The 12,263-nt window shown below is 37.2% G+C and overlaps 1 protein-coding gene across 1 annotated transcript in view; it reads left to right on the top strand.

The window, feature by feature from the left end:
- The window catches only part of LOC123308994, a 213,527-nt gene that overhangs the window by 101,539 nt on the left and 99,725 nt on the right, over nt 1-12,263 (top strand). The gene's annotated exons all lie outside the window — the stretch shown is intronic.

Genomic DNA, 12,263 nt, shown 5'->3' with positions numbered 1-12,263 from the left:
TGTGACACTTCGACTTTCTCGTCCGCTTTCTCTTTTATAGCACTAGGAGCACTGTAGCACGTCTTCTCTTGTCAAGCGAATGACTCGGAATAGATCTGATCTGTTGCCTCGTTCCAGAATCGCATCTTTTCCATCTGTTACGTCAATACCGTCCAATCAGAGCGTAGATCTACGTCTATCTAGTCTGCTCGCTCTCTTTCCTCCGAGATATAATTCTTGAACTCTACTATAGGGATCTACTCAGCTCAGACCACAGAACACTAATATAAGACCTCACATTATTAATTCATTTCTAGTGTTTGAGGTATTGGAGTGTGTTAGAAACTAGAAAGTGTAAATATTTGAAGATTATGTAAAAAAGGTTAATCGTGTGTATGACTACATACCCGTATGCACCGTTTCATTGAACGAGCTTAATTCCTTAATGTCTTTTTTTCCCATAGAGATTCTATGCTTAAACTTCTTTCAATAAAAGGTGCATACAGCAATAAATACATCACAATAATTGTTGGTCGAGATTCTGAACCACGCAATACTTGAAAATGAATTCCTCAACCGTAAGTACCTTCAAATAAAAGCGCCGTTGTTATCGATATTCATTTTTCATTAATTTCAAGTTCTGAAGGCAATTAGTTTTTCAGCCTAAATCAAAACCAATGACTAAAGAAAGGCCATGCTATTTGTAGAATTTGTAGCAGCTGATGGGGTTATTACCAGCAGAGCTATTAATGCTACCAACAATAAATTGAAAGAGGAGAGTTGGAGACGATTGACCGAATCCTTCAACTCTTCGGTTTCAATTTTCCCACATTGCACCCTCAAATATGGATTAATTAAATCCAATAATTCACTTTTGCACCTTTGCTCAGTTGAATTCTACATGTAAACTCGTAATCATTCAAAATAATCATGTAATCAACTCGTGCTTTATAAACTTTTTGTATTATGGTCTCTTCCGATTCACTTTCTTCTCATCAACCATCTCTAATAATTCCATGTCGCTGTCGTCGCTACTCAAATAATCCATTTTGCAAAGTTAATTACAATTCAATTGTCAAGAAAACAGCACTGAAATGCACCCTGATAACCATTTCCAATGCTTATCTCTACCCCTTACTACTCGAACTCGACCGATCAAAAAACTGAACTACCGGAGATAATTTTTACAATCGATGGTTTACTTCAAATTTCTTTGAAACGCAGATAGGCGCATACACAGGGTCTTTCACGAGGAACCTCACCCATATTTATACGGGAAACTACTGAACGTATTTTCATGAAATTCAGCACTTATAAGTATTTCACGATGCTGATGAAATCTAAAATATTTTCAAGGCATGAGCACCTCCGGTTTTTCCGGAAATGACGTCAACTTCCGTTTTTCAAATTAGAACAACATTTTTTTATTGCAGAAATAGATTCCTTAGAAAATTTCAAGTTATTTTGATGTAACATTTTTCAGTTTTGGTTGGAAAATTCTCTCTGAGTGGGAAAATTCGAAAAAAAAATCGAAAATAGAGCTCCGCTGAAACAAGAATAACTCCGAGGTTTTTGGATGGAAAATTTTCATTTTTTGGATTTTTCAAGATATAAGATTGATGTATCCACTTTAAAAATCGAAATCGCGATTTTTGATACAGGGGGTGAAAAAATCGCTTTCAAAGTTAGGGATGACAAAATCGTGAAAAATCAATTTTTTCAAATCAGAACCCCATTTTTTTTATGGCAGATATTGAATCTACGTTAAAAAATTATGTGAGTGTATGCATCACACCCTTGCCCTAAAATGGATATTTTCTGAGTTATTCACAAAAAACTGTTTTTTGTCTTGAATTTTCAGCTATTTCGTTTCCCTTCACGCCAAAAAGATGAAATTTTCAGGAACTGTTATTTGAACCATGCTGTAGATTTTTCACCCCTTCTTGAAACCGACTTCAAGTTAGTATTAGGAGAACCATGGCAAACTCTCGCAGTTATAACTAGTGAAGATGCTCAAAGTTTTGACCGTTAATTTCTAGACCTTTATTTATACGTCTCAGGAATGCTTCGTGCGTTGCTCTTCTTATTTCATCGGGAGGAAGAGATCTGCAAAAGTGTTTAAAAACCAAATTGAGTTTCAAAACTATGAATCTAAAAATCTAAACAAACCTGAACGCATTTCTGACTCGTTCTATGCAGTCCTCTTTATCAGTCAGGGGAAACAAGGGGGAAAATACGTTCAGTAGTTTCGCGTATAAATATGGGTGAGGTTCCTCGTGAAAGACCCTGTATAATGAAAGTTCCTATCTCTGGTTGTCAATCTGACCTCATTTCAGAGGAAGGGATAGATCGCTGCGGCCAGTAAGAATCGCTATCTCAGATAGAATATTGAAACGTAAACAAGCACAAAAGGACAGATCGGTCTATCCCTAGTATCTACCGTTTTGATGGATAGATAGGTTATTGGAAACGGCCGTTAGACACGATGCGCATTTCAGAAGTTTCAGTGTTGGTGCTCCTGATTTACCACATATTTTACAGGTTGTAACAGTCACGCGATTAGCATTCATATTGAGAATAGAAGACGAAGAAAAAGATAATCAAGACAAGCAGAACCGATAATAATAGTGCCGGGATTCGGGTAAAGGGGAGACACTTCACTCTATTGGGCCTGTAATAGAGACTTATTACAGAGGGAAGGCCACGGAACAAAAAGGTAATACGGGATGGGAAATAGTGATGTGGCAGGGAAGTGAGCACTTTTGGAAAAAATCCTACATGCAAGTGAGCGAAAAGCCAATAAAGAATTGCAAAGTACACGTAATATAATGCACTTTGCGCTGAGGAACAGTGAAAAACCAGCAAACAGTCGCCCCAACCAAGAAGAAATACTAAATATTAATATGGTAGCGCAAAGATTATAGAGTAGGAAGATGTGAAACGAAGCGACTACACTTGCGTGAGCGCCGCCTGGTGGTTCAGTTGTGTATTAAAATACTAAGACTGGTTAAAATATTTATTCGAGGGCCATTTGACATTTCATGGAGATATTTTCACATGGCCGTTTTGTTTATGTTTCGATTTTTGTACCGTTCGTTTACCTCGCTCGTTCTAGCAAAGAGTTCTAGTTAATCTTTGGTTCTAGTCACCTAATTTCCATGTTATTTGTGTATTTTATTTAGTGAAAACTTCAAAATCAAAGTCTTTTCTCAAAATGTCGTATGGAAAACATTGTATGGTGAAGAACTGTGGAAACTGCTGTTTGGGACTCTCCAAATATAAGTTTTTTAAATTTACCGAAGAAAATAGAAACGTAAGTATTGAAACTAGTACATTGTGACTCGGATGTTGATTGATTTTTATTTTCAGTGCTCTGAAGTGGATAGAATTTTGTGGGCGTCGAGACATTAACTTGAGTAAAAGCTACACCACGTGCAGTGAACATTTTACCGAAGATTATAGAGTTAGGCACTATAATCTTTGAACTTTACTTTAAGTCAATTTGAAGCTTTTCATCTACGTAAGTTGCTGTATGCAGCAAGCATCCCATGCATGAAAGGGCCACCAAAGGAACCACATGCTATGGAGGGCGAGCAGTTTGAAACTGATACATCGAATACTGATGGAAGGTCTTCCTAGATATCTGCAATGCGTTACTGAATGCATTACTCATTTATCATATATTGAACGCATATCTTTTTGATATGCAGAAAGCATTCCTTTCATGGAGGGGCCACATGAGATGGAAAGCGAGCAGATTGAAAGTGTTACGACAAATACTGATGGTAAGTCATTCATTGTTATGAAATTAGATTACCAGTACTTCCCCTTTTTCAGATATTCTTTTGAGTGTACCTGGAAGAAGTTCTCACACTTTGCAGAGTACTTCCAAGTCTTTCCCCAGAAGTGATAGAAAGATCAGAAAACTGAAAACATCAATCAATTCCTTGCAATGCAAAGTATATGGTATATTGAACATTTGTTCATATAGGTTTCTGCTAAAAATTGTACAAATTCTATTGATTCAAAAAAACGTATTGCATGGAAATATCAACTTTGATATATAATAGTTCAAAATGTATTTTTGTATCCTTTATTCTCACCAGTTGTACCTGTCAAAAAAAACCTCACCTTTAAATATACCCTGTAAAATCTTCAATTCTGTCATATTTTTTATAAATTTCGAATAAAAATATAGCAAATCTAACAAAGTATTTCATTAATATTAATTGATTCAAAACAATGTTTACATGGAAAAAACATCCTGATCACAAAACAAAGCCCTGGTTTTGTTTTGTCGCTCAGGATGTTTTTTTTCTGATCTCGACTAAGTCGATATTCGAATCCAAGACAAGGAATTGAATTCAAATTTCGCGCCCTTCAATTATTAAGCAGACAACTGTAATTTAACTGTTTGGCATTACGATTTCAGCGCCATCTAATTTCTCAGTATGTGAAACACAGGTCCAAAGTGTAGTCGGTTTTTAGTACTAGAGATATAGGGTCGTTTCCCATCTTCCTTCTATATAATCTTTGATGGAAGCGTTGGGAAATCGGAGCTGCGGGTCGACGTCCAACAAGGTGGGGAGAACGGGTTCCTGGCAACGATCTCGGGCGTACGGCGCACGAGGCGAACCGGTATGAATCAAAGCCAAATAAGAAAACAAAGTTGGGAAAAATAAAGGAAATAAAATTATTCGCATATGCAACCTCAAACCAAGAATATGAACAAACAATTGGCAACCCTACCTCAATAGGAGACCGCAGAAAAACCAAATCACAAATTTGAAATGAATTACTATGAAAATCGCAAGAGTGAACAACAACACGTCTGCACACTCTGACAACTCGTTTAGTACTCGAATATTTCACTTCGTTTTTCCACTCGATTTCATCTCCATCTACCTCTAGATTTGTTATAGTTCTCAGTTTTCTCTTCTGCAGTAATATCGCTTGGCTCTTTTGTCCGTTGAGCTTCATTTTCCATTTAATACACCAGTCATTTTTTTCATCCATAGCTTCTTGTCATTTTCCTTCTACGATTTCTGGCTTGCGATGTCGCATTGCGATTCCGGTGTCGTCGGCATATAGTGTCAGCATAGTCCTTGGAGATTTTGGTATATCGTGAATATATATGTTATACAGTAACGGCCCAAGTACTGACCCTTGAGGCACCCCTGCTTCCATATATCTGGTTGTGGAGTTTTCTCCTTCCGCTTTCATGTAGAATCTTCTGTTCCTCAAATAATTCCTTATTACAGTTGCACAGTTTGTTTGAATATCCAGCATATCTCATTTTGTAAATCAATCCTTCATGCCATACTCTGTCGAATGCTCTGGCGACATCTAGTAGTACAAGACCTGTTGCTTGTTTATTTTGGAATCCTTCTGTTATGTATTCTGTGAGTCTCAGTAATTGCTGTTCAGTTGAGTGATCTCTTCTTAATCCGAATTGTTCTGCTGGAATGAGATTCAGATTTTCAGTTTCTTCTGTAAGTCTCCTGGCGATTACTCTTTCCACTACTTTTCCTAGGGCGGACAATAAACTTATCGGCCTGTAGTTTTGGGGGAATGTTTTATCTTTGCCTGGTTTGTTGAACACTATGTCTTCGGCAGTTTTCCACTTTTTCGGATAGTGTTCAGTCCTCATTTTTCTATTTTCCAAGCTTCTGATTATCTCTTTTATTTCAAATGGAGAAGTTGGTTTTTCTATTTTGTCGTCTACTGGTGGTTCGTCCATTTCTTCTTCGTTGTTCTCTACTAGTTCTTCCAGATCATCATTATCGTCATCAGGTCTGTAATTTATTCTCGATTCTCTTTCGAAAGAGTCCGCCAGTGCTTCTGCTTTATCGATATTCGTATCTGCTATTCCTCTTTCTCCGTGGAGAGGTGGTATTTTAGTCTTTTTTCTTCTCAGACATTTTTGCATTTTTCATGCGGAATGATCGATAGTATTTAGTTCTTGAACTCTTTTGTTCCACATATTTGTTCTCATGCCTTTCAAAGCATTTTTCAGAACTTGGCTGTGTCGATTTAGATTTTTCCTATTTATATCTGTTTTGTTGAGCCTGTTTGTTTTTCTTAGTCTCCGATTTTCCCGGAAGAGATCTTTGATTTCTCTGGGTGTATCACCGTGTGGATGTATCGGTGCTGGACTCATTATTTTCTTTGTGCTCTTTTTGAAGGCTTCTAGTATATTCTTTTCTAGTTTATCAACTGCACTTTCAATGTCTTCCGATGTGTTGATTGTTGGTATTTCTGTCATAATTGCGATATCAATTATATCTGGTAATCCATTTCCGAATGCTAGGTACGCTGATTCTTCAGGTCCAATAACGATAGCTTCATGTTTTTCAGCGAGATCTTTCAGTTTTCTGTCATTTCTGTTTTCCATCCTGCTGTTCCATTTTGAAGATTTGCAATTAAAATCTCCGATGCAGATTTTCGAGTTTGTTCCATCTAGTAAGTTGTTGATCTCTTCTCCCAATAAGTTATTTGGGGGTCTTTTATATGCCGATGTGATTTCGACTCTTTATCGATTCATTTCAGCAACAATCGTCACTGTTTCTATTTGTGACTCGTCTGATCTTCCTTTAAAATAGTGTTTCAGATCTCTTCTAACCAGTAAGGCAACACCTCCTTCAGTGTTTGCGATTCTGTCATATCTATATATCTCATAATTCATGATGTTCAATCGCGTATTCGATTGTTTTCTTGTTTCTTGTAAGGCTATAATATCAGGTTTTCTCTCTGATATTATTTCTCCTATCTCGAATTTTCGAGTTCTGACCCCGTTTATGTTCCAGAAGACTATTTTAAGGGAATTTTTCCTAGTTGTATGTTCCATTATTTCAGTTTATTGAACATTCCTTGGAGTTTTTTTCCCATCTCTCTTTCAATTTTCAACATGATTTTATTGAAAATTTTTTCAGTAAATGTGTCTAATTCGTCGGCGGATTCAGAAACTTTTCTGTTTTCTTTTATTTTGTTTATCGTAGGTTTTGCTTGGGGCATTTTCTGTTGCTCCTTCTTCTGTAATGGTTCAGGTATTTATTTTTTCTTGTCGTCTACTTTGAAGAGGGTGGGCTTCTTTTTCTCCTGGACTTTCTGAGGAATCGTGCTGTGCTGAGCCGATTTCTGGCCTGTTTTCCTCTTCCTTGTCACCAACTTGAATTCGCTATATCCTTTGTAGCTTGCTGGATGGCCTTCTTCACCGCACAGAACGCATGTGGCATTTATCTCTTCGCCTTTTCTTGTAAGTTCGCAATCTCTTGTGCAATGATTGCCCAAACATTTAACGCTTCTGATTCTACTACAATGCAGAGAGTGGAGAGACGTCTTATTTCGAAAATCTCTTTTCTCTGAGTTTTGACCAGGTATAAGGGTATAAGCTTTTGAGTTTTATTTGATGTCATTCTAGACACCTCGGCGTCATGGATTCCTTGGACTTTGAGATAATTTTTGATTATATCTATGTCAGCATCTATTGGGAGATGCTTTATGACTGCGTAGATCTTATTCTCTTCCTACATCTGGTAGTTGAAGTACTCCTTACCAATCTGGTCCAAATATTTCGTTATGTTCCTGTAGTCGTCCACAGTCGAGGCTACGATCCTGATCCCGTCTTTTACGACGGTGCTCTGTTGTAGCTGAATTTTTTCATGTAGAGAGCTTTTGAGATCTCTACCCAATCGGCTGTACCCATCGTCGTGATGGGTGGAATTTTATCTTTTTTAGTCAACTCCGTAGCTTTTCTTACGGTCTCTTCGTCTGAAGATGAACTTTCTTTACGCGCGCGTTTTGTGGGCGGCGCGTTCTGGGTTTTTGCAACTCGAGTTGCAAAATTTTTCCCCATTTCCGGTTCTGGAGCTACTTCCTGTTTGAGGTATTTTTGGGGACCGCTACCGGCTTTGCAATTTCTGCAAATGTGGGGGATTTCTGTGCCGCAATCTGTTTTGCAATTTCAGCAAAGCTAGGGGATTGAGGCGCTTTGTTTTTATCAACTTCCTCTCTCAAGAGGCGTATCTCCCTGACCAACTGAGCCACGGTTTCAGTTAGTTCATTTATTTGAGCCTTCAAGTGCCCATTCTCTTCTTTGAGTCTCACAAGCTCCTCTGCTTCTCCATCGCTGAAGTCTTCGGTGTCCGTAGCTTCCATGTAGGAGCTCTCACTGTCTGAGACCTCCGACATGGATTTTTGTCTGTAATAAACTCAAATACCTCATAAGGTATTTCTGAATAATGGAATATTTGAAATCTTCACTATAATATTATTATAAAGCTATGTGTCTAAAATATGTATTTTCTATACTATCAGAAAAATAAATCGACTCACCAGTGACATCCGTGGAACCAACGATCAATGATCTGGATTCAAGATACTCAATAGACTGAATTTGGGCAAATTTCCGCTCGATAACACATAGACATAGAGAACTTACAAAAGCTTCGGAAGTTTCATAAACGGAATAAAAAATTCCGTAGCTTCGCTAGTGTACACTTTCACTTCGGCTTTCTCTTCCACTTTCCCTGATCTGGTCGAGTTCTCACTCGACACTGTGCTTCATATCACTGCCGAAGGACATAATATGTCTTCTTTGAGCCTTACGAGCTCCTCTGCTTCTCCATCGCTGAAGACTTCGGTGTCCGTAGCTTCCATATAGGAGATCTCATTGTCTGAGACCTCCGAAATAGCTGTTTGTCTGTATTAAACTATATGATGTATTTCTGAATAATGAAATATTCGAAATCCTCACTACAATATTATTATAAAGCTATGTGGCTAAGTTATATATTTTCTGTACTATCAGAAAAAATAAATCGACTCACCATTTATCACTGGTGAACCGTGAAACCAACGATCAATGATCTGGACTCAAGAAACTGAATACACTGAATTTGAGCGAATTTTCGCTCTATAACACATACACATAGAACTCACAAAAACTTCCGTAGCTTCGCTAGTGTACACTTTCACTTCGACTTTCTCCTCCACTTTCACTTTTTCAGCACTTTTTCAGTCTGCTCTGGTAGAGTTCTCACTCGACACTGAAATGAAAAAAAAGAAATGAATGTTTTTTATTTCATTGCAGGCGACTTCAGCATTAATCCAGAGTCTATCAATAACAATCGTAATAAACAAAAGTTTTTTAATATCATCAGCTCTTTTGCTGCGAAATTGGCGATTACTGAGCCTGCAATAATTGATTCTTGTTTAGATAATATCGTAACAAATTATGAGACATTCACTGCACATAATGAACAACCTCATCTTTCATATCATTCAGCCCAGATTCTCGAGTTCAATTGTTTTTTCTCACGGGGGAAGTTCGCTGACATTCTGTCCCGACAAGATTGAAGTTTCATATATGAGGTTCCTTCGAGCGATGTCAATAAACAAATGTTCTTGTTTCATGATAAATTCAAGACTATTTACGATCGAAAAGATTAAAAAAACATCAGGCAAATTTAAATTTATAACCAAACATCGTGATGATAGTATTGCTCATATAAAAAAATTGCTTGATATTCTGTATACAATTTCATCGAAAAACTCAGACTTAAAACCAGTTTATTCTAGGATTAAAACATTGTATGATAACCATTTAAGAGAAGAAAAGAAAAAATTAAACATGAACAGATTTCATAGTTCTACCAATAAGTCAAAAACCTTATGGTCAATCGTTAACGAAAAAATTGGTAAAATAAGAATCAATCAGACATTCGCATGAAGAAATCTTCTGATACCATAGTTGAGAATTTTAGTCGTTATTTTTCCACCTGTAACGGAGGTTCTCTTCCTTCTACGATAGAAAACAAATGCCTTGGTTCTAGAAACTGTAAAATTTTTTTTTCTTTCGATGTAGATGAGTTTGAAATTCTGAAAATTGTTAAGCGCACCAAGGAAGAAAAGTACATACTGGCATTGATGATATAGACATAAATGTGATAAAAAAATCAATTCATTTCATACTTGAACCTCTCAAATTCATAATTAACAACAGCTTCAGAGAAGGCATTTTTCCTGATTTGTTAAGAACTGCAATAATCAAACCACTGTATAAGAAGGACGATCCTAGCGAGATGAAAAACTATCATCCTATAAGCGTTTTAACAAATTTTTCTAAGATCTTCTACAAAATTCTAGGTGGCAGATTATTGAATTTCTTCAAGAAATTCAAAGTGATCAATGAAAGACAACACGGTTACATCAAGGTCAAAAGCACGGAGACTGCAATGTTTGAGCTTCTTGAGAATATCATCAGCTCCTTTGAAGATGAGTCTATGCCATTTGGCATATTTATAGATTTCACAAAAGCTTTTGATTCTGTTGTGCATGAAGTTTATCTGAGTAAGTTAGAACATTACGGTGTTAGAGATAAACAGCTTGATCTCCTCAGAAGCTATTTGAGGGATCGACCACAGATTGTCTCGGTAACTATTGATGGAAGAACATACCGCTCATCAAGCGTCATCATAAATCAGGGTGTTCCGCAGGGAAGTATTCTTGGACCCCTTTTGTTTTCAATATATGTTAATGATTTGCCTAATGCCATTCCCATGTGGAAAGAATTCTTCACTAATTTTGCAGTCATTACTCATGTCCTGATAAAAGCCAAATCTTCACTTTCATTGAAGACCCTTGCACATGATATACTTTTTTCAGGCTAGTGGTGTCTAGCCCATAATTTGCGAATTAACATTTCAAAGACCATCCGCATTTTGTTTTCTCATTGCCGTTCCCGATCAGTCGATGTGTCTGCTTTCCCCCCTGAGGAACTCGCTGGACAGACAAGTTTTTGGGTCTTGCTCTCGATTCACAGCTCAGTTGGCAGCATCATACAGAGAATGTAATTGCCAGTCTGAGGCCCGTATTAATAGTTAGATCTCAAGTATTGAGAATGCTTGAGTAGCTTCTTGAGAATCAGTTTAATTAATAAATTTGACTTGAGACTCTGTCAAGATCATTAATAAATGTGACTCAAGTCCTCGAATGATCTCAAGATAGGTTTGGAAACGTCAAATTTTGAGTATGGTCGAACGCCGAGTCAAGATGATCTCGAAATGAAAGTTTGGTTGGTTTGCTCTGTGAACTGACAGAAATTTAATTGTCTTTTGTGCTTCCAAAATCGGCATTATTGAAGTCAATATGGAATCCATGGATGTGGTCAACTACTACGACGAAAGCGATTTCATGAAGTTTATCGCAACAGAAAATCAGACTTCAATTAATGTCGAAGCCATTGGACATATACAGAATTTTTTGATATTGTCGCAAGATGAGCAGGAAGCGTGCATGACTCCAGGATCTTTCCAATGTCCACAGTTCACATGAGGTACACACGACGTGTACTGAATGGGCGTCTTGTTGGGTATAATGGTTACCCACCATTACCATTTTTACTAACACCCATAACACCTCCACCACAAGACGCTCCATCAATAAGGACAAAAGAGATTGACAACTCTACAATAATATTTTGTCTATTTTTTGATTGCGATTTTTGCATTGATTGACGCCATCTCGTTGACTCACTTAACTCCAAAGATGGAAACTCCGCCTCCCCCTCAAGTTTGAAATATTGAGGATACTCAGGTCCTGTGGGTGGTATATCACAAGGCCTTCTGTAGGCCTCATGCTATAGGACCGAAGCTGCAGTCAGATGTTCAATTCGTTGAAATTTTCAAAGTTGGTGTTCATCCTAAGTGTCCAGAGAATTTTTTTATTTTCTCGTTGGTACTGCAGAAAACATCAGGTGAGCTTATTTTCCGTATCTCTTTTCTGATTTTTATCATAGCGTATAAAACATTCGGCTTTATACCATAGTTTTATATTAGACTATTTTAGTGAAGATTTCTGAATATTTTATTACTTTCAAATTATTTGATATTTTGAGATTTTTGATTATAAAACCATGTCGGAAACCTCAGATCGAGGGGTGAACCGGTCATGAAAATGTTGTACACCACAATTCCGACAATTCACGCAATTCCTATAATACCATATGAAACAATTCAGACAATTCCAACAATTCACACAATTCAAGAAAATTCATGGCAATTCCTGATAATTCACGGACAATTCATGAAAATTCAAAACAATTCATACCAATTCAACACAATTCATGGCAATTCAACACAATTCAATACAATTCATGGCAATTCATATTTCAGAGTAAGTCTCAAATATGCAATATCGAAGTTTTTTCACATCATACTATACTTATTCAGACTAAGGTCCGGTTTCACTAGCTAGATCGGAGAATCAACGCTTGAGTGGTGAAT

Source organism: Coccinella septempunctata, chromosome 3 (assembly GCF_907165205.1).
Source record: "Coccinella septempunctata chromosome 3, icCocSept1.1, whole genome shotgun sequence".
NCBI lineage: Eukaryota > Metazoa > Arthropoda > Insecta > Coleoptera > Coccinellidae > Coccinella > Coccinella septempunctata.
Note: the sequence above shows the minus strand (reverse complement) of the source record. Positions and strands in the feature narration are given on the sequence as shown.